The 22,735-nt window shown below is 39.3% G+C and overlaps 1 long non-coding RNA gene across 4 annotated transcripts in view; it reads right to left on the minus strand.

Annotated features, from left to right (window-relative positions):
- Positions 1 to 22,735, minus strand: part of LOC112993317 (uncharacterized) — a 591,392-nt gene that overhangs the window by 143,546 nt on the left and 425,111 nt on the right. For 3 of the 4 annotated variants that reach the window (XR_010389683.1, XR_010389682.1, XR_010389680.1), the window contains one exon: positions 760 to 865. The exons of the other annotated variant lie outside the window; for it this stretch is intronic. This is a non-coding gene — a long non-coding RNA (uncharacterized LOC112993317). The remainder of the gene's footprint in view (positions 1 to 759; positions 866 to 22,735) is intronic. 4 annotated transcript variants of the gene reach the window in all.

Consider the following 22,735-nt stretch of genomic DNA (forward strand, 5'->3'; position numbering starts at 1 on the left):
AAGAGTAGTCTGACTCAGCCTTGGCTCATCTTTTGAGAAGAAACTAATTCAGATGGCAAATGTACCAGATTAGCAGTGCAGCTGGAGTATCAATGTGTAACAAAGGCTAATGTAATCAGTTTCATGCTGTCGATTCACATTTTTAACGTGGCACGGTGGAACTGGAGTTTAGAACCACTTGCAGTTCCCTCATCCAGGACACAAACAGGAAGACTTCTGGATGTTGCACTGATCTCTGTGTGATGACTCTTACAGGTGGGAATTAAGAACCAAAAACCAAACTTCACCCACATGCTAGTGAAAAGCCATATGCCATCCACATCTACAGAGTTCACAAGGAGTATGCTGTACTTGTATAACTCACTAAAAGGAATATTAGCCTCTGCCACCCAAAAAATACTGTTATAAAGGCTAGGGTTGATTCATCAAATCTAGTATCACCTTACTGGAGAGCAGGATGGCTGTGCTCTTTCATATGATTTGTCCACTACATAAAGCAGTGTTAAATCACGGTCTTATCTGACTCTCTCAGGCTGCTTTTCAGGATGAAGTCAGTAATTTAGTACATTTTTCAAAATCATAGGGTGAAATGCATTTTGCCACTCCCTCAGAAGCTTCATGAAAATTGTCCTGATATGAGGGCATTTTAGTCTGTGTTTTGGGCTCATACCACTTTACAGGACCTCAGCATGGCTCTGCAAACCAGGCCAGCAAGTTAGGAGCAATTGTGCAGTTCACAATTAAAGAAACAAAACTCACTCTCTTTCCAGATTCTCATCCGCCTGCAAATCCCAGCTCTCCCTCTTGCTGCTGCTGTAGAGAAGTGATGCGCTTAAAATTCCAGAGGTCAGAAGAGCTTACAAAACTAAAAAAAAAAAAGCATTTGCACTTTCACATCACTCTTGCCTCACAAATATACATGAAGCTCATTTCTAACACTTTGTCAAAGATAATATGCAACCAGTCTGTCATTGGTAGTGCATCTGATGATAAGAAATACTGGGTTCAAATAACCACTTCTTTAACTTCTGGGAACAGAGCACAGAGAAATCATAAAAGCAGTTTAGACCAGCATACTGCTGACTCTTATAAGCTACCACAAACACTATCAGGTGAAGTTGCACATTTATCAAGGGCTTGTCTTCCCTTTTCACTGTGTTTATTACCTCTTGCACCTGCTCAGAGCAGGTGTCAAGTGCTGCCATTTTAGCCCAGGTGTAAATAGTTACACAAGGTTCAAGCAAGGAGCATCTGCAAGGAAGGCTTTGCCAGGTCCACAAGAGAGAGCCCTAGATTTCTTCTTAGAGAGTTTGCTTTTACAGGTCTTTCTTTGCAGATTTAAGTAGTTCAGAAACATCTGATAAAACTAGAATCAGCAGGCAGTTATCCAAACTGAACCCCAGCTCTGAACTCCTCACAAATGGCTTGGAAGAAATAAAAAGAAACTGCATAGCCTCATAGAGGTGCTAAAATTACTGGTAGATTCCCTATAATTTTTCAAATGAGGAACTCTCCGTAAGCGTGTCCAACAGGCAGTGTGAAAACAGCTACAACCAAGCTCTATCTCCTCCCAAAGGCACAGCTCTTGTTTTGCAGTGGCTATGATACATTTGCAGGATAACGGCATTACTTGGACGTTTCTAATCCAGAGGTTGTGTTGGATGCCAGAGAAGGGACTGAGGCAACTGAAGCCATTGAAATTCATTTTGGTTACTCCTAGCTTCACTGAAGTTGCTGCTTCCTAATCCCTTCTCACTGCTGCTGTGGATTTCACAGCCTCTCAGTGTTGCCAACTCGCTTTTTCCCTCCGCTGTCCCCTGCCCTACCTGCCTCGGTGACAGCTGTCATGCAGCCCCATCTGCCACACTGCTCGTCCCTACCCAAAGCTGCAGCCTTCTCTCTATATGCTGCAGCTACCCTGAGCAGCGCCGTATGAAGGTGTTCCAACACATGCTAATCTAATCTAGAGGGTGACAAAATACAGCTTAAAATCATTAAATCTTCAGCTAAACTCTTTTATATTAGGTTTTTTTGAATGGGTAAGGGAGGCTGAAGGAAGAGGCTTCCTTAATTTTGTTGCATTTTTTTTCCCCCAGCCCAGTGATTTGGACAAATTATTTCCCACAGTGCATGCAAAATGAAAAAAAATAGCCACTCTACAGTGAAATTTTAGGCAGTGTCTTTCTTTTTAATCAGATAAATTATGGCCAGCTGACTGATGACTCCACTCTGGAGAGGGCAACATGACACAGTTTACAACCTTAAGGATTACAGTAGTCCAGATGCTATCATCTTAATTGGAAAAACGCAGTGTTGCCAACTGTCCCTGTTAGAAAATGGAAGGTTGCATTATTATTGTTTTTCCTTTGCCTCCACCTTTTTCTTTTCCTCTAAATAGAGAACTAACTAGTAGGCTCTTTGCATGGTTTTTCATTATTGAAGTCTCTTTATTAGCTCTTAAAGTAGCAATAAGGACAGCCTTGCAGAGACAACATCAGTCCCACTGCATGGGAGCTCAGTGTTTTCATTCCTGACACTCGTTTTCCTGTCAAAAAGAGGAAGATCACAGAAAAGCCTTTTCAAACATTGAAGTTCACCCTCAGAAAGAGCCCAGGCTTAGGCTCTTGTGTCAATAAAATAGTAATTACATCATATGTGATAGGTCACAAATAGTAATTACAGTGAACTAAGGGAAAAGGGATAACTCGGCAGCTAAGGTAATCACCCAGGAGTCAGGAACATCGCAGTCTGACTTCTCTTGTTCTCTTGGTTGCACGCCCAGAACACCAATACAACAGTCTGGAGCACTTCACAATTTTTTATGTAATTACTTCATACTACTGTGGGAAAAAAAAAATCTTTTTACAGCACACAGTGACTTTCAGAAGTATCTGAGAAGGCAGTGAATTAAACCTTTGAGTCTCAAGCTAATGCTCTAACCATTGTTCCTTTTTTCTTTCCTTGGGCAAGCCGTCTAATCACATTGTGTCTCAATTCCCCATCTGGAAAATATCTCCTAGATTGTAGACCATGTCTCACCAGATTTGATCCTTTAGTGGGGGAAGGTAGTTGCAATGCTGAACTGCATAGTGTAAAAGAAATCCAGCTGCTTTTATGCCTGTGAAGCAGTTGATGAAAGTCTTCCTTAGCTCTGCCCTTCCTCAGGGCGTCCGGCTCCTTGTGCCGGGGCCGGCTGGGGGAGGCTGGGCAGGAAGAGGAGGCAGGAGGGGGGGTTGCTCCACCTTACTTCTGCCGCAGGCAGCGACCAAAGGGAATTTGTTCACATCCCTTGAGATACAGTCCTCTCCTGCAAGACCACTAAACAGCACATGCCCACTGCTGAGGTGCACTTACAGTCCTGCCTCACAGGGCAGGCGGCTAAAACCGCCTTGGAGGATGGGAGTTTCAGAAGCATCTAAAGGAGTTAAGGGGGACAAACCTCTTCCATGTCTGAGTGGATTTCTTCTCCCAGTTCCCTTAGCTACCTTGAAAACCCTTTCCTTCATATTTTCAACTCCTTTCAGAATCTGTAGAAGAAAGGCTGCTTCTAGTCCATCTTCTACAACATCGTAATTATCTGCCGGTATTTCCTATTAGAAGATCAGTCAGTTGCAGCTGTCTAATTTCAGACAATTAAATTGTAAAGGTTTCTTTGTAGGAGAAAAGATTATGGGCATATGGAATTTTTATTACCACAAATATGAAGAAAGGAAACGAAACTTTCAGTGCCAAAATGCTGAATGCACTATGGAGCTGCGCTTGTACGGTAAAACTGAGAATAAAAGCATGTATGAAAACCAAAAATAGGTCCAAAATCAGTTAAAATGAGACTTGAGCTGTTAGAAGGGAATAAAAAGGCTTAGCATAAATAACAGAAAATAACATAAATAACAACATAGCATAAAAGAACTAATTAACAAGCCCAATATGTAATGGCCTATGGGTTTATCCTGGAGGTCATAACTCTGGGATATTCAGATCTCTAGCAGCCTCCATGTCTGATTTCTATTACATTTGTATTTACATTGTATTGCAGTCTGTATATAAATATAATTGTGGATATGAAACAAGATAGTCTTCCAAACCCCTTAAATTCATGTGTCGTCATGTCAAAAAAAGATACAGAGTAGAACTTAAAAAGGAAGAGAGAAGGATGATTTAAGAGATGGAATGGCTTTCATACAAGGAATGATTACGACTCTTCAGCCTGGAAAAGAGACAGCTGAGTGGGTGTATGATAGAGGTATTTAAAACATGAGTGGAATGGAGACAGTAAATAGAGAATCAATATTCATTGTTTTTTCCAATACGAGGACTACAGAGCATCAAATGAAACTAGCAGGTAGAAGTGTTAGAAGGAAGAAAAGGAAGTACTTTGTCATGCCATGTAGTTAAGTTGTGGAAGCCCTAACAATAGGATACTGTGTGTGCTAAAATTTACATTTGTTCAACAAATGACTGGCTAAACTGACGGAAGAAAAATCCATCAAGAGCTATGGAATAGGAAAGCAATACATTTCGTCTCAGAAATACTGAACTGCAAATTGCTGCAGGCTGGGAGAGTATAAGGAGAATATTTTATGATTTTCTGTAGGCACTAATGGCCACTGTTGGCAATAAAGCAAAATCCCGCCTCGTCCAGCATCCTGGCTCAGCACAGCTCTCCTCATGTTCTCAGGTTCTGGGGTTTCAATGTGCAAGGTCACTCGACAGGGACTGTAGTTCCAGAGCAGGGACTGGTGGGTTACATATGATGCCGACTTCAGAGGAAGACTTTGGCACAAGTGGTCCTTTTTTCTTAATTCTCCCCTCTCCCCCCATCCCCTGCTCCTGCCATTATGTGGTCAAGAATCATACTGTATTTGTCCTAATAAACCTTTTATTTACTCACTGAAAATATGCTTTAAAATTTCACCCTGCTGGCACCACAAGATTGGACAGAAAGGTCATGGGATGACTACTCGGACAACAAGGACTTGACATGAAGGGGAATGGGCAGCACCATGCTCTTCGGGAGCAAGATGAACTCTTGATAATATAATCAGTTCAGTGCTGCTATTTGGCTAGGAGGTACCTTCAAATCAACTGTCTATTCTAGAGCCAAACAATTTCCCCTCTTTGCTGCACTGTGTTGCCAAGTAAATCATATTACAGCATGCTAGTGCTCTTCACAAGATGTCTGACATCTGTGTCTGCATTAAAGACGCCAGCTTGGCTTTTGTGAGTTTGAAAAGCCACAGTAAGCCCAACACTTCATACCTTTGCTTGCTGAATGATGCTGTAGTATAGGACTAGTGGGCTTTCCTCCACTTTCTTATTAAAAAAACTAGATCAAACAAGAAAGAAAAAATGAGCAGAACCTACCTCTACAGATTTAAAATAAACCTCACAACCTTAATTTTATATCTTTGAATTAGGTAGATGATTATGAAGACCAATGGTATGTCATTAACTCTTTTTGTCACTAGCTGGAATAGAAAATATTGTAATTAAAACTTCCAGAAAACCTGTTTTGCAAGTTTTCTAAGTTCAGCAGACTTGGGATCTTGTGAAGCACTTAATAAAGAAAAACACATATGGAGAATTTGAAGTCAAGGAAAAAGAAACATGCCATTTTTTAATTAGGCTGTAGTCTGTTTCCCCACTGGGCAACCCCATCTCTCAAAGCACTTTAAGTAAAGCAATCTGTAAGAGGCTTGTTCTGCTGATAGATCAGCAGTGACAAATACACATCTGTGCACATTCACTGGATGGGTGTTTGATTTGTCATTTGAAAACCATCCAGATTCCAGAGACAAGGAGGAAGAAATCATCCACCACCATTAAACGTGGAGAGCAATCATCAGACATTTTATTCCAGCCAAAAAATGCAACCAGTAGCCTTTGATTTATCTGCTGTGTTATGTTAAGACCTTCTCCACCTATTGCAAGATGAATATTTGAAGCCTCTTACTACTGAATTCAAAGTGGAGCTGTACAAACCTTTTAATCTGGAGAAACATATTTAATAGAAAATGGAAATCCTATCTATTCACCTTCAAAGAAAGACCGAGAGGTTTGCAAATCATGAAAAAGACGTAGACAAAATGGATGCTGAAAGAATCAAAACAGAAAAAAAGGTACATTAAGGGAATGTGAGGGATGTTGATTCAGAAACACAAATCCAAAGGAAAACAATAGGAAATATCTCCAATGATATTTTCTTGAAGCATCTATGTTTCCCAACTCTCCCACCATCTAAATAATTTTCTATATTATTTTCTGTATTTTCCTTTTTCTTATGTAGCCTCCATGGACTGGAACTGATTGCAAATGTGAATCAATGTAGATCAGACTTTGTTAAGGCTTACTAAATAAAACCAATCCAAGTTAAACTCGGCCACTTTTCATAATCAAAGCAAGGTCTCTGATTAACTCCTCACAACCTCAGTGTCTTTTGCACTGCTCCTTATCTTTCTGCTTTTTGTTTCCCCATTTTCTTCACTGTCCACCTTCTCTTTTGTCTTTTTTTTTATGTATTCCTACTTTCCCTTGCATTTCTTCCTTCATTGCTCATTCTGCAAGCATGAAAGTAGGAATGGTAAAAACATAATTCGGAGTAAGCATCATTATAAAGGACATGAGAGCTACTGACTAGACATTATTCACTGGCAGCAGGGCCAAAAGCACACAACAAGAGGAATCTGATAAAGAAAAACTTTAGCATAGAAAGAAAGTTTATGGGCTTTTTAACTTCTTGACATCTAAGACCAGGTACTTGGCTGCTGCAAATTGGTCCAGTGCCACTGACTTTGGTGAACAACATCTACTGTTAAGGAGCTGCATGGAGGAAGCCACTTTCAGTACCTGGTGTCAAGAAATCTTTGTATTTTTACAAAAAACAGAACTGATTACTTATATTCTTCAATGCCATCTACTGGCACTTCATTTTATAATTAACTGTTTACTAAAATCTAGACTTAAGATTCTTGTAAAAATAGTCACTTAAGATTAATATTGTTTAGCTTTCCATGTCTGGACATAGTGAAACATAAATCTGGATCATTTGTGACTGACCCAGTTCCCACTGTTACCTTATGAACTAGCTGAGGGAAGTCGTAGATGCTTTTAATTGGTAGGAGTGACTGAGCTACCTAGAAGGTCTAGTCCATCCTAGCGGACCTAGTGTTTTTCATTTTATTCACAAAACTTTCATGCTAGCAAGCATTTCATGCACTAACTATACAGGAAAAAATATTCTCCAATTGGCAAGAAGGTCTCTGAGAAATTCATATTTACATGGGAATTTCTAAATCTATTTGTATATAGAAAACAATAAGAATGCTGACAGTAATAACTAATGTGCTTGCCGTCAATGTTTCACATACAGTCATTTACTAGATCTTTTTCTTTCTCTTGCCTGTGTCTGTAAGGACATTGCGCAGAACGCTGAGATGACCTGACAGGCTTTCTTTGCAGAGAGGACTTGGTTGTGACGTTACAAAGCAGAGATGTATTTGTAACAGAACCAGCAGCCGAAAAATACAGAAGACTTGTAAGAAGCTTAATGTGCAATAGAGCTTGATGCTAGGGGTGAAAGGGAGGGCACTGGGACAACTAGTACTTCTGATCTCTGCATAGTCTCCCTTTAACATAATGATAGATGATCCTCAATGAATTCCATATTAGAGACTCCTGATTATACTTAAATTATTTCAAAAGCTTAGATTTATGTTAAATTAACACTTTCTCATGGTTTCTAAAGCAAGGCTTTCCAGTGCTGTCACAGAACCTAAATAAGCTTTTGAAGTATTTAGGGTTAGTCTTGTTGGTCCATATTTTGTAAGAAATTTATCAGGAAGCAATGAGGCTAAGATTACTTTCATCCTTCTTCCACATGGGAGGAGCAGCAGGGAGGTTACTTAATATTGTTGGTATTTATTGTATTCACTCTTATGTGTATTTTATTAATCCAGGATGGATATAATTTAGAAGACCTTCTTCAAAGTAATCTGACTATAAGTCAATGCAAATTATTAACCTATTAATATTTTAAATTTTATTGAAACATTTCAAATACCATACATCAAATTCTGCATTCACTTTCCATGGCCTTTTTTACAGAAGTTTTTTTTTTTTTAAGTCAGCAGAGTTAATCCAGGAGGAAGTCATGGCCTCAGGTCACAGGGGACACAACCGGATTGAAAGTGCTTAAATCACACAAGATTGGAATAATTTATGACATGTAGGATGTCATTCCCCATTGTCCTGCAACTTTTTTAGTCATTTATATCAATGCATTTATACCAACGTCTGCCAATGGCAGACACGTGCACCTGGATAATCATATTCCCAAGAAACCCTACGATAGCAGACCAATTCCGACAGATACTGCACAAGGAAATAGATTACAATTTACACCCACTTATCCAGGTATGAGAGACTAATGTGAGGTCCAGGCCAACACAATATTCAGACCCTTTTCAGTTATGTGAAAGTTACTCCTTTCTAATAATAGCACCTCTTACCCATATTAATGTCTGAACTTTTTTTTGCATTTTTTAAAATTTCCTTGGTATTTCATGACTTCCTTAATTTTGTGAAGAGGCATTCGCTCTTTGATTTCAGGGCTGAGCTTATTACTAAATTAACACATAGATCTTTGCAGGAAATTGGCACATTAAGTAGCCATAGATGTTGTTTAAGCTGAACTACAGAGGTATTGATGAAAGTCCAAAGAGGAATCTGAAGATAAAGTCAAATCCTCGTTTATCAGCATACCAATCACCCCATCCTGACTACATTTCACAAGCCAAATTCTTGCAATTACAAAGAAAACAAAAATCCTACTTTATTTTCTGAATGTATTTGATGTATTACCTGTATTCTTCCCAGTGCCAGGCCACTGGCACCGCAGAAGCCCAGTTACAGAGTTCCAGAAGAAAGAGTGTAGGCACTTGTAGTTGTCAACTGGAAGGGACTGAAACTCAAACCCATAGATTTGCATCCCGAGGAGAAAGTTATCAAACTTTTGTCCAGTGTTCAATGGAGCTAGTCAGACTTTTCCTAGCTGGGACTTGACTCTCTAGCTGTGATACAACTATTAAGTCAACAATGAGGACTGAACAAGCCTTGATCTGGCTATCTAATAAATTCAAAGATAAAATCAATCAAAGTCTCAGTTATTCAACTCCTATTTAGGAACCTCGAATTTAAAACTTTTTTGCAATTCTTTCAGGCATGAAGCTTTTGAGTGGGAGCAGGAGAGGATGTATCCTGCCCTGAAGATAATAATAGAAGATGAATCAGAGCTGTCTAGCCTACCAGCAGAGCCAGCCAGGGAAAGCACCAGATGTGGCCGCTGGTAGAAGGCATTGTATGAGCTGGCACAGTGCTTTACAGTCGACAATTTGGCACAACTTTACATTGCTCTGTCCAACACCCCACTCATTGTGATGGCAAGTGAAATCTCCCGTTAGAATTTAAAGCAGGTAAAATAGAGGAGGAAAGGAAGAAATACATGGCATCCCTCACAAGTAAGCAGGTAAGCCAATCTACTCTAAAAAAATACAAGCTGAAATCTGCCCTTAGGATAAACCCATGGGACATAATTCAAGGATTAATTCAGGGTGAACATTGCTACCTAGCCTCAAATTAAAACAAAGGTTCTTAAAAAAAGGAAGCACTACAACCTCATTTCATTTCACAAAGCTACACAGATTTACATGCACTGATGACTTAGTTCCTTCTCTTGATTAGAAATTGTTTAACCTTTTTTGTGTCATTCTGAACTCATTTGCGCTTTCAAGTTCAGAAGTTCACCTAAAACACAGGCATCAATTTTTATGCAGTCCATAGAGGAGGGGGAAAAAAAAGAAAAAAGAAACAAAGGAAAATAAAAAGTAGCAGTGAAAAAATCCAGTGAAGGTGTAAAAATTAAGGGGGAGAGTGTCATTAAAAAATGAACAGGAAAATGACTATACCTAATCCTTCCTTCTGGGTCAGGTATCACTTTCAGGAAAGCCCAAGTCCCTCATAAATGGGTTCTTCATTTTATCTAGAATTTTTTTTCCCTGCCAGTTAAGTTACACTTAGGGAAAAGAAAAAGAATTTTCATGTTCATGAAGTGAACACTTTGAAGCAATGGCAGCTAGAATCATTAACTTTTAAAAGTTACCCTGAAATGGGTTGCACCATTCACAAACAACACACTGATCCTTTGCTTTTGATCGAAATAATCGGTAGGGATTTTTAGTAACAGTAAAATAGTTTGAACTTTTTTTCCCTGTTGACAGACAAAGGAATATTATACACCAATGAGAAAAAAACTGGCTTTTTCATTGTGAGGATTTAAAAAAAAATTACTCAAAGACTAAGATAAAAAGTTTTTGTAAGTATAAGGACTTCAGTACAGTGTTACCACACAGAGAATTCCTTGAATTAACGACAAAGAATACCATGCCCAGAAGCATTATGCTGTTGCAGAAGAACAGTGACACTATGTACCACGGCAAAGAGAGCTACTAAGGTGCTATCGGGAAAATCATAGGAATATTTTCAGAAGTGTCCACTGAGGGGGGGGTCCAAGCTGAGTCTTAGTGCGTGAAGTCATCTTCCACTAATATGAGGCAAAAGCTCCAGCAGAATTAAGATTTTGATCCTTCTAAAATGGGAGGTATGATGCATAACATGAAAAAGATCAAGCTGAGTGGACTGAGAGCCCCACAGTATGGATACCCCTAGAATTACTAAACACCTTTCAAAATCTACATTAATTTGTTCTAGCAAACCAAAAGTTAGTACAGGTGGGTTAGAAATAATACACAATACTGTGATATTGCAATAATATTGTGTTTATTGCATAAAAATGACTATCAGTAAAAAAACACTGCATCTCTATAGCTAAGTAGTATGTTTTTTTCTTTGCAGCATCACATAATTGTGATGGGAAAAACATTTTTCAACATAAAAATGAGATAAGGGATTGATTGTATTCATGATTGATTATCAGAAAAAAAAACATTCCCAACAACAGGATTTATTAGCCTAATAGACAATCGCTTAGGAGCAGTGAAGGAAGATACTGTGCTTTATTAATTTAGGCTGGACAGGACAAAGCACTAGAAAATGTCTTGTAAGGAACAACCTTGTACTGGCAGTGAGTTGCACAAGATGACCTAATATGCCTTTTCCATAAGCCTGTGATTTAGTCAAAGGCTCATTATTAAAAATATTCATGAGGGTGACTGATTTCTAAGCAGAGCTGCATTTGGGAAAACCTGTCTCATGAACAGTCCCACATTTAAAAACAAAAATAGAGCCCAACGAGAGCAGGGAGAAGTCAAATTAAAGTCACCGAAGACATTACCAGTCCAGAAAAATCAGAATAATAAGAAAAATAAGCTGTTAGGAGATGGACTTTTTTTTCTTGAACATTCTGCAAGTTTCTTTCCAGCCTCCCATTTAACTGATGAAATTCAAATACTTTTAGCACGAAGAGGGAAGGCTTTTGTACCCCTAGTTGCTCCTGTGCTTTGGGCAGCAATATTGTCCCTGCTGCTGGACTGAAGCCTTGTCTTCCCACAAGAATTAGTGAGCCCTTAGTTGGAGGAGATTTGTTCAGCGAACTCTAGTGGCTGTTACACTGGAAAACTACCTGGGAATTCTTGGCCAGAGCAGAAAAAAACTCTTCTTTGTGGACTGCAGGGGGTGTTTCAGCACAATTCAGAACATTGTTCTGATTATATAGACCCATACGTGAGCTGGATCGTAGTTGCTACCTCAGGGTCAATATATCACAAAGTCCCATTGCTGATATGAGGGTCTCTCTCTTTTATACTATATGCAGCATCGTTCAGTAATTACAGTTACTGCCCTTGGTGTCACATTGACCCACTCTGTTACCAAGTACATCGTGGCACTGACGACAAGTTTCTGGTAGCAATGCAAGTCCGTGCTCTGAAAACACAGCTTGGATGTGACATACAACTTTTTCTGAATGTACCATTTCACAGGCCAAAATAATTTTTGATACTGTTGTTAAATCCCAAACACAAAGGTTACTGAGCTCAAAGCAGCTGTTTTCAGATCAGGCACCTGCACTTCTTCCACCTACCCAGCAAAGCCTGGGTTAATTCGTTTTCAAGCATTTTGACCTCTCTTAAGTCCATTTCTGTGAGCACACAGTCCACCCTCACAATGTTTGGGTGAGTTCACATGTTTGAAGGAGAGGCTGGAAGTTCCTTTCAGCTGATTTGGCTTTATTGCTTTTTATCGTTTAATGTGTTCCTCTTATGTGGGAATACCTCCAGAGACTACTCGCAAGTACATTTTGTACGCAGCAAACCGCTACATAGAATGACACTACCCCAAGCATTGCCATGTCATGCCACAGGAACACGAGCGCGGGCCTGGCATGGGCAGCCTGCTCTCCAAGCACCCCACTGACCCAGGCAAAGGTGATTAGGAACCAGCCAGGCCTGTGTAGCTTCGCCAAACTACACGAGAAAGTTGCTGAAGGGTGTTGTTTAGCAACACAAATGAAGAATTTTTAGAGTAGTTGAAAGAGATATCACTAGAAATAATTTGAAGCAACTGATAAGGGGGAAATTTCAGTCTAATGTTATAACACTCTCATCAGTCTCACCAGGACTGGTTAGACTTATTCAACTGTGTAATAATCATCCAAGAAAACAGATGAAATTTTGTCACAGGAAAAATGGAAGATGAATTTGATACATGATCCAGATACGTACTTTCTGAAACAGTCCTGCACTGGCAGACGGATAGACAAACTCTCTTCCAGATCCAGGGACAGACCCTTATCAGCTGCGAATCAGCATCTCTTCTCTGAAGCCAGCAGAGCAATCCCACCCTATAACACTTGACAGCCTGGTAAGAATTTGACTCTGCAATTGCATGACATGAAGATTTCCAAAATAATAATAGAAAACCCAAACTAACCTTAGGAACGAGTGATTATTTCCTTCTAAGAAACCTACATGACAGTGCAGGAGACCTGATGCCTGTGAAAACTCAGTGTCAGTAATGGAGGGCACCATGCAATCTAGTTTTTAATGGAGATAGGAGGAGCAGGGATGTTTAAATTATGTTGAAACATTCATTTTCTTAAAGGCAAAGCAGATTTCAGATCATATTGTTTCCTGTTCCAAAATATTTTATCTGTTAGTAATTAACAAGTGAGATATTTTTTACCTTTAAGAGAAAAGACAGCTCTGTGCAAAAGCAGTTGATTTTAGGATACTCATTACAGGGCAATTACAGTCTACAGTGAAGGCAGTTCTGGAACTTCCATGAAAATCTTCTCTGCTTTCCACTGGTCATAGATCACATTTTCCAGGCTCAGACATCAGAAGCCTGATAAGTGAGTAATCCTTAAAGAGTTTGCCTTCATCCTTTGCAACCCGCAGGGAAAGGGCTTCTCTGAGATCCAAAAGCTCACTGATGGTAAATGGTTCAGGTGAGACCATTTTCTCCAGCAGTTTTATCCTCACTGAAGTTAAACCCACTGCACTGAGTACTCTGTTGCTGTTTGAAGGGGAAAAGGAAGAAAGGAAAAAGAATAAAACGCAATCTTTCTTCAGCTCAATCCAAATGCCTTTTCTATAGACCTTGGGAACTGATTGCAATTTCAGTCAGAAGAGCTTATCTAGTGAGGGCTAGTTTTTGCTCAGAAAACAGCCTGAGCAAGGGATTGTGTATCAACCACACCTCAGGAGGATTAACTCCGAATAGGAGGCTCGGTTCTCTCTGTCACCCTCGTTTGCTCAAAAATGGAAGAGTAATATGTTGCGCTCTGTTATCAGCAAAGGTAGGATCCACCACCTTAACCTCTCCCTTCAGGTTGTCTGCGAGGAGGGTGAGACAAGACTGGAGCTCTGGCTGTTTCCCCTGCTGAGGTATATGGCCGATAGCCCCGCTCAAACCGTACTCTAAATGACTCCCCAGTTTGTGTTACAGGGAATATATAATGATGCCACAGCTGTCAACCTGGCATTTCATCTACTGCATTTTATCAAAGCTTCCACATCCCCCAAATGCCAAACACGAACACATAGACAGACAGAGTTTTGGAAATAATAGCAATGCCAGCAAAGGCCCTTAGAAACCAAAACAAATGTTTTCAATCAGCAGGATCTAACTGATGATGCTTATTTACAGGATTGATAGTACAGGAAGACAAGGTAGACAGAGGAGATAGTGTTTAGACTATGTCACATCACATAAGGAAAAAGGGATCAACCTCTATCTGAGAATAACAACATATTTGTATATTTGGGCAAATTATTTTTCCACCGCTATGTTTCCAGTCAACCGTGGAAGAAATCAGACTGACATCTGTGGTCTTTGCATTGTATTTTTCTAACAGCAGGACATGTGCAATAAGATGTTTATTTTACTTGCCACTCATTTATCATCTCAAGTAGAAATATTCCTAATGACATTGTAGCAACTGATTAAATATTTTTCTCAGAAGACAAATATGAATCTTCATTTTCCCCCAAAAGCGAGTTCTGAAGAGCAGTGGTCACTCAGCAGCAGTGCTGCACATCCGTATGGAGGTGAAGAGCACCTTAACCAGGGCCACTGCATGCTGCTGCATACCTGAGATGCAGAAAGGGAAGCTAGAGCATTTGGCCTCACTGGAGCACCAAATGTTTGGACAAAATCCTGTTCTACTGGAGCCAACAGAAAAGCTTCCACTGACATGGTGAAACCAGACTTTACTTCACTTTTTAAAAAATGAACTTTCAAATTAAAAAAAAATTATTAAATGTTTTTCGAACAGTTTCAAATGCTTTTTTTTTTTTTTTTTCCTAGAGTTAGAACTTGAATTAGATCTTGAGTCTTGAGCCCTTGAGTTAGATCTTAATGGACAGCTTGGGATAGAACAACACAGGTTCAGACAAAATAAGGAGAAAATAAGGTAACATTGGTCCTTGCCAGATACAGGATATTTGGCTGGATGGACAATGGGTCTGAGGCTGTGCAGTTATTCCTTTGCGAAGAATGTTCTGACAGATTCTCATATTTATGCCCTTCCACAGCTAGAAGAGACAACCTCTTGATTTTTGTTCCATTATAAACAGACCAAATAAATTTTCTTCTCATTCATTAGCTCTCTAATATTTTCTTAATTTAATCTCTTCCACTTTCAATTATGAAAGCCTTTGAGATTTGAGTTGTTAGTCAGGCACGGGGGTGCTTTGTTTAAGGGCTTTTTGCAATGGTTTAATAAGCAATCAGAGGCTTAGCTGCTTTGCTCAGAGATATTGCCCTAAGAAATAGTGATCCTTTCATATTAACTTTGGAGAAGCAGATTTCTACTGACGTTTCATGAGCTGGGATAGTTCTGATATTTTTTTCTCTGTCAACACTATCATCACAAACATCTCTTTTGTAGTTTCTGTGCAAACAAGTCTCCCTTCCCTTCAAATTTGGATAAGCAGAACTTGAAATTTTCCTCACTAAAATTACAAAATTCAAAAATTCTTGAGGTCAGAGATGACCATTAGCTCATGTAATATGACACTGTAGGAGACACTCCAGAACTACACTTTGTAACCTCACAGCACAAGGGCGCACGGATAGTTGCTTAGATGCTTACGATCAACTGCATGTGCCAATAATCACACAAGCATTTTTGTGCCTAAATTTCCAAACACATTCTGAAAGATATATGCACTTTAAAGCTTTTTTTTCTCCATTATAGAGAACAGTTTTCATGCCATAAAAATCTTTATGTTTCTACCTTCTTTTTAACATGTAGAATCCCTCCCTGTAAGAGGATAGGGATCAAAGTTCACAATTTAACCACAGACTGGATGAGGTCACTTTGTTCCAATGCATAGCACATTATGGAAAAGTTGACGGTAAAGTTTCCAAGTGAATGTTGTAGATTTTAATATAGAGGTTATATGTATAGTTTAAGTTATAAACAAGGCTGTGTATACAATAAAAAACTAATTTGTCAAAGCAATTACTTTATGCTTAGAGATAGCTGCAGGAATGTTGACATTCAGAATTATTTCCTGTTGTGGGCTTTTGTAAAATATCAAGGATTGCTAAGAAATATATTAAGAAAATTCCAGAAAGCTCCAAATGAGAACTTCTGAAGTACCCTGTTTCAATATTTTGTTTCAATATTTCGATCAGAAACTATAATTGACTTTTTCTTATTAAAAAAATTATTTTGGTGAAACCTCAATTGTAGATCAGAAAACTTCCTGTGTAAAATGGTTCAACCTGGGATACTTCTGTTCCGGTTATTTAAAGGTTAGATATGACAATTTAAAATTTAGATACGATAAAGATACTGTGAAGTTCATGGACTAATCTAAAGACACAAATAGAGCAGACAAAAAATATAATTGACGTCATATGGTTTAAGATTTTTTTTTTCATGAACAACTAAAGCTGTTAAAAACTGCTTTACTTCACTGGAAGTCTGGGATAGCATGTGTCCTTAGCCCCAGTGGTACTGAAGAAATAGTCACTGGTATTTCAGATGAAGCTCAGATATCCTGAGGCCATTACAGGTCACTTTTCCGGCCAGGCCAGGATGCTTTCAACATCTCAAGCATCATGGGGTACCAGGTATTCTCCTGACCCTTCAGTTTGCTGCTTTTGCCAGATGGGTGAAGGGGGGATAGGACAGAAAGGTGAGCTGCTGCACTGGCTCTTTCTTACATCTTCCTGGCTGGGGAGGAGAGAACAACCAGCACGCCAGCTATTTTCCCAAGGACATCTTGCTGCAGAGGAGAGTAAATGCAGTGGACAATATCTACAAGGAGGCCAGGTCTTCAGCTGGAGGATATCAGTATGATCCTGCTGAAATTTGAATTATTCTGCATGGTACTAACTAAGCATCTGCATTCTTTTGGTCTTGTCAGCTTTAGGAAGCTAAGTTGGTGAATTATCAGGGCAAGAATGGAAGACAGTAGCAGTGATTAAAACCATGTAGATGATCCACATTGTACCTTTTATATTTTAAATATGGTGAGCTGGGTCAAAGTTTAAGTACTCTTGGTCTATAGAATAGAAAAAAAGTTGCTAGGCAGCACCACAGAATGCCATAAGAGAGACCCTCTCAGACACAGGAGAAAAACAAGTAACCGAAAAGGCGCTGTCTATGATTATACACATTACTGTAGTTCAGTCTTTGGGCTCCCTGCTAAGACTGCCTGAAAGAGTGACAGTGATGGCCAGTTGCTGATTCATATACTGGAAGCATGCTGTCAGAAAGAAAAGAAAAAAAAGTGCATATTTTGTCTTTTGTATAAAGCTTCAACATTACATCAAAATACTTCTAATAAAAATTATTTTGACAGGATTGCTGAAAAGTTTAATAGCAATAGTTCTAATGGAGGCAAAATAAATATCTGGGTATCTGAGATAGATTAATACTGGCTACTGTGTGTGCATGTGCAAATGTCTGTGCGTGTGACTAAAATGAGTGGTTCTCCCTGCAGAATGCACCACTGGGGATAGAATGATACAGGGAATGGCTTATGGTTTGTGTGTCTGATGGTAAAAATCAATGACTTTCCTCATTGAAAGGTGCCCTCAGGGGCAAAAAGCAGTGAATAGCTTATTAGTTTGTGTGTGCATGCTGGCAGATGATAAAGCAGCATTGAAATCAGTCATAGACCATAATAAAGTACCCATCCCCATCTTAAAGCTAGTGTGTACTTAGTTCTCAGGGGAATATGCCTCCATTAACCCAAACTGTGCAGTAACTCATCTTTAACCACAGCACAAAAATGCAGTAGAAGAGGAACCAATAATGATTTCTTATGGTTACTGATGCAAAAATTTAATAGATAAATTACTGATGTCTGCAGCAAGAATCTTTCTGGTGTAATATTCCATAATTCCATTTTACTATTACCTGGAATGGTGTGGATGGACTCCAGCTGAGGAGCTGGCCTGATACCAGAAATGTTTTACTCATTTTCAAAAGAAAAGAGGAAAATCCAGAGTAATGTAACAAAGGAAAGAGATAAGAGACAGGATGTGCAGCTCTTTTTCTCCTGCCAATGGACTCTGCTTTGGGTATATTCAGGTCATCTGTTCAGATACAAAAGACCCACATACAACAATTGCATTGTTACTAAGGTATTTATTGACCTTAAAATGTTGTCATGCTAGACATTGTGTGTCAAGCCATGGGATGCTTTACTTTGATGATGTACACCTGAATAAGGCCAATATTGCCTTCAGCAAACATAATAGCCTTTTAAGGTGAAGTTTTCCCTTAAGATGGCTGGGGTAGAGCAAGCACGGCATGTGTACTTGTATCAATGGACATCCAAAACTAGTACAAAGTGTGTCTTTTTTTAAGCATTTGACACTTCAAATATGTAGTATTTTGCCTTGAAATATGTCATAGTGATGGCCATATGTAGCAGAATAATTCCCTTAGCTGGAGTAACTGATGTGTAGCATTTATTAAACAGATGGATAGACACATGTATGCTTGCACACAGATCTGCTAACATTATGTTAGTTGTGGCACTCCCTGAAGGACATGCCTCTGGAAACCACAGGCAGAAACCCTGTCATCATATTGTTATGCAGAAAGGTGCTAATGGTTTCCATAATAGAGCTTTACAATAAAATGGTATACAAAAAGAGTTAAGGTTATATTATAGTAGTTGCATCCAGAAAGTCATTAAGGCTATTGCATGACTTAAAACACTCCTTTTTGCCTTAGAGCTTTCTGAGCTTTGTGTTGCAGAGCAGCTGCGGAGGGAAGTGCTAAGTAGATGAATTTGACTGAGATTTCTAAGTGCCCTGGAAGGAAATGGAGGCTCAGGTATCGGAGGCTACAACAGAGATATCCAGGTGAGAAATCTGCAACTAGAAGTCGTTGTCCCCTCTTCTTAAGGAGATAGGCCTTATTATTCGCAAAATGTATGCCACTCCCTTTTAGGAGACCCCTTCACACTTAGTCACAGTGTAAAAGACAACTCCATGTCTAGTATGTCAGATGTCAGAGTCAAAATAAAAACAAAAACCAGCAACATAAATCCCCAAAGAGAATCATCATTGACCAATTAAATCTATGAAAGCCAAATGGGGATCACCATATATTAGCTACTTGCAAGCTTGAATTTAAGAGAAGACAATGCGCCATGATATAATCTGAATTGATAAAATTTGCAAAATACAGTAGCAGTTGTGAAAAAAATGCGATACATCAGATGGAAGTGAATGAATGAAATAAATTTTAGTTCTGCCTTGTATAGTAGCAGTTGTACAGCCTGATACGTATAATGGCACAGGCACAAATTTAATCTCTTTTTGTTTCACAGGTATGCACACAGCATGCTACAAAGTACTGCTGAGGAAATAGAGCAGTCATACTCCCCTCATACTTTGTCCTCTTCAGAACAAGTCACACATGATATTAAGATGTAAACTTTTGGGGTTATTCATGACTTCCTTCCACTGTATAAAGTGCTTAACAGTGTTTTGAAGGTGGTCTGCATACATGAACTTGGACAAGCCACTCCTTGTATGGCATTTTCCCACCAGCTATGTAGAGGTAAAAGCATTTATATCACTAGCATGTTGTGAGGACTGACTGTAAGTAAAGATTAGAAAGTGGCTAGTATGTCTGGTAATATGGGCAACGTGTATCTAAGACAGATTAATAATGACAGACTTTATTTGATATATTATATAAAACATGTTTGAAATTCGTCAGCACTGGACTATTCCATTATGGATCAATCTTTATGTTATCACTGCTATTGTTCTGGGCTTTCAACACAATCATGAAGTGATTTCAGACAACACTAGGATAATAGGTGAGCAGAGATGAAGGCATAAGAATTGCACTTGGAAATGGAAGTGGGGTCTTTCAGCAAAGAAAACTGGCTTTTATCGACTCACAGCAGACCATATGCTGAGGAATGCAGGCTATTCCCCAACTAAATCTGCAGTAGGAAGGCTGGAGTTGCAGACAGAGAGGCAAAACCAAATCTATTATTCCTGCTCATCTTTTAAAATCATTAGGGAGGAAAGAGAATCCTCCTGTACTGGCCCACGGTTTCTCTGTTTTCTTAAAGGATACATAATGCTTCTGATCTTGTTGCACTACAAATCAAGAAAGAGAAATATGAAAACTATGCTGACAGTATGGACAATTTCCCAGGAGCTCTCCTCCAACCAAGAATCATGAGAAACCAGTAGTAAATCAGTTACTGTAGGCTTGATTGTAATGCTTGCTCCACAGAGAGTTCACACCAATATATCCCGCACCTGAGGGTAGCCTCAGTCTCTCCTAACTCACTTCTTTTGAAAGGGAAAGCAGAACGGAAGGCTCAGTCTGAGGACTGCTCGTAAACCTACTGAATTCAATGGGTGCATTTATGTTAGCACCAAAACACACACACACACGTCCTTAGCTCCCACTGTTTCACACCACAGACACGCTCCCATTGTGCTGCACTCCTTGCAAATGCAGACATAGCCAGAGACATCTCTGGACATCTGACCCCAGCAACAAACTACTTCACAGCCAGGTAAAATTGGAGATAACCCTTCACAAAAGAAAGGCAAGAATGGGTAGCATTATAAGGCATGATTTAGCTTCCCTGCTAAAATGGTAAAATACATTTTGTTTTTCTCTAGTTGGCTCTTCCTTCAGGACCTGCAATTTCACATACAGAAACAGAAAATAAATGCAAAAATTATTGTGGACACTAACACATCATTTTTTTTCCCTAGGAACCTCATAATAAGACTATCCTGATTCCCTAAGGAGGTAAATTTGATATTTCTCTAGTGTGAATCCAGACCCCTTCTGGATATTAATCCACTTCACAAAGTCATTACGAATAATTTAGCATAAAAGCAGCCTTTTTCCTCAGAAGACAAAGAGGTGAGGCTGAAGCATTTGTAAAGCAGTGTGAAAAACATACTGTAGCTGCCTTGGCTCCATTTGGATGGAGTATAAATAAGGAATTTTGGCTGCAAATCCTGTCAGTCTCTTAGTCTTATTTAGCACAAATATTCAGGGAAAACAATGATAATATCATTTGGCTTTCTTTTTTTCTTTTTCTTTTTCTTTTTTTTATAGTGCTAAGTCAATGCATAATTACTGGAAAGCATTTCTGACTGAATTTTAGATGAGCATTTTTACAAAATATAATATTGGAAACAATCTTTATCAAACATTCATGTGTAGTGTGAGAGATAAAAACAGGAATCCATAATTCATACTGCAGAGTGTATTACCAAGTGTGAATAAGAGGCTGAATTTAAATGAGGAGGTCTGAACAATATTTTCTGCGAGGCATCTGCTTTAATCATTTACATTATTCACTAGGTTTTCCAGAACAGTAAATCTTAAATATATATTTGTGTCTGTAAGAATGTGTATGTAAATACACACATATATGCACACATACACAAAGCATTATACACATTCAAACATCACCACATATTCACTCAGATACAGAAATGTGTTCATATACAAACAGACACAACAGCTTAGGGCCTGATCCTGCAATCTATTTACATGGATGGAAAGACTCTTATTGACAACAGTCAATTTTGGATCAAGACTTTAACGCCCTGTTTTTTCCCCTCTTACCCTGAGTTAACTGTAATATGAGTCAGATTAAGGCACAAGGAAAGATAAGCCTTTATTTACCCTAAAATAATGGAAAGATTTACTTAGATCACAACACACTTAACAGAAAAGCAAAAACACCCACAATGAATCCCCCTAAACAGAAATGAAACCATAAAGCCCTTTCTGTCTGCCGCTGTACCTAGCTGACATGCTACGGATGCTTCCCTAAAGTGGGTTTGCAGGCCTGGCTCCCTCTGCTTTTGGGGCGCAGTGACAAGGGGCCCTTGGGTGAGGACCTATGCGAGTTTTGATAGCTGCCTGCGTGGGCTTCTCCTCAGTCCGGTCTCCTCCTACCCCACTCACCTTCTCTACAGGATTTCTTATCCCTTAATGCAGATGGAAAGGAATTTTCACCCTCCTCCCAGTGGCTTGTCCTGCTTGTTTCAGCTCTGCCTGTGCCACTTGCCTACGACACTCTCACCGAGATAGCAAGAGGAGTCACCTCATGATTGCTTGGGTGCTTTGCTAAGCCCTAAACAGCTTTCGGGTCCCTTATGAAGCAGCAGGCTTTCTTCTCACTTGGCTTGCAAATGCCAGAATGAATTTTTTTACATAATGACCCTTATATTTCATATAACTTACACGTTTGCTAATCGTACATAACATATTCATAGAGATATGGTTTACACACGTAGCAGTTACTGGCTGATTTTTGACCTGTAGAAAGCAAGTGAGTCTGATAATGAGTTTGAGGACTGGCTGTCCCCCAGCCCTGTTTTGGAGGGACATCAGGATAGCCTTACTTTTTACAGGTGTGTTTACTGTGTACAATCCAGTTCCTTTCTGGAGAGTGCTTTTGTAAGACTTAGGAGAGTGTAGCTGCTGAGGAAGAATCACGACGAAAAATAAGGAAGGACAGTGGCCAGCACTAATCCAGGTTCAGGATCTGATGTTCACAGACCCATTCTGACATTATATCCCACATAAGGAGCAGCCTCTGTGCCAACTTCTGTGTGACTAATGTCATCTGCATAAATAATCCTTTTATTTTCACGTTCCAGTTGAGACTGGTAGAGCAACATCACAAAGCAGTAGCTGTCACTTTGTTCAGGAGAAGGCCAAAGGACTGTAGCTGTCTGAGGCCTACTA

This window comes from Dromaius novaehollandiae, chromosome 6 (genome assembly GCF_036370855.1).
Source record: "Dromaius novaehollandiae isolate bDroNov1 chromosome 6, bDroNov1.hap1, whole genome shotgun sequence".
NCBI classification, from domain to species: Eukaryota; Metazoa; Chordata; class Aves; order Casuariiformes; family Dromaiidae; genus Dromaius; species Dromaius novaehollandiae.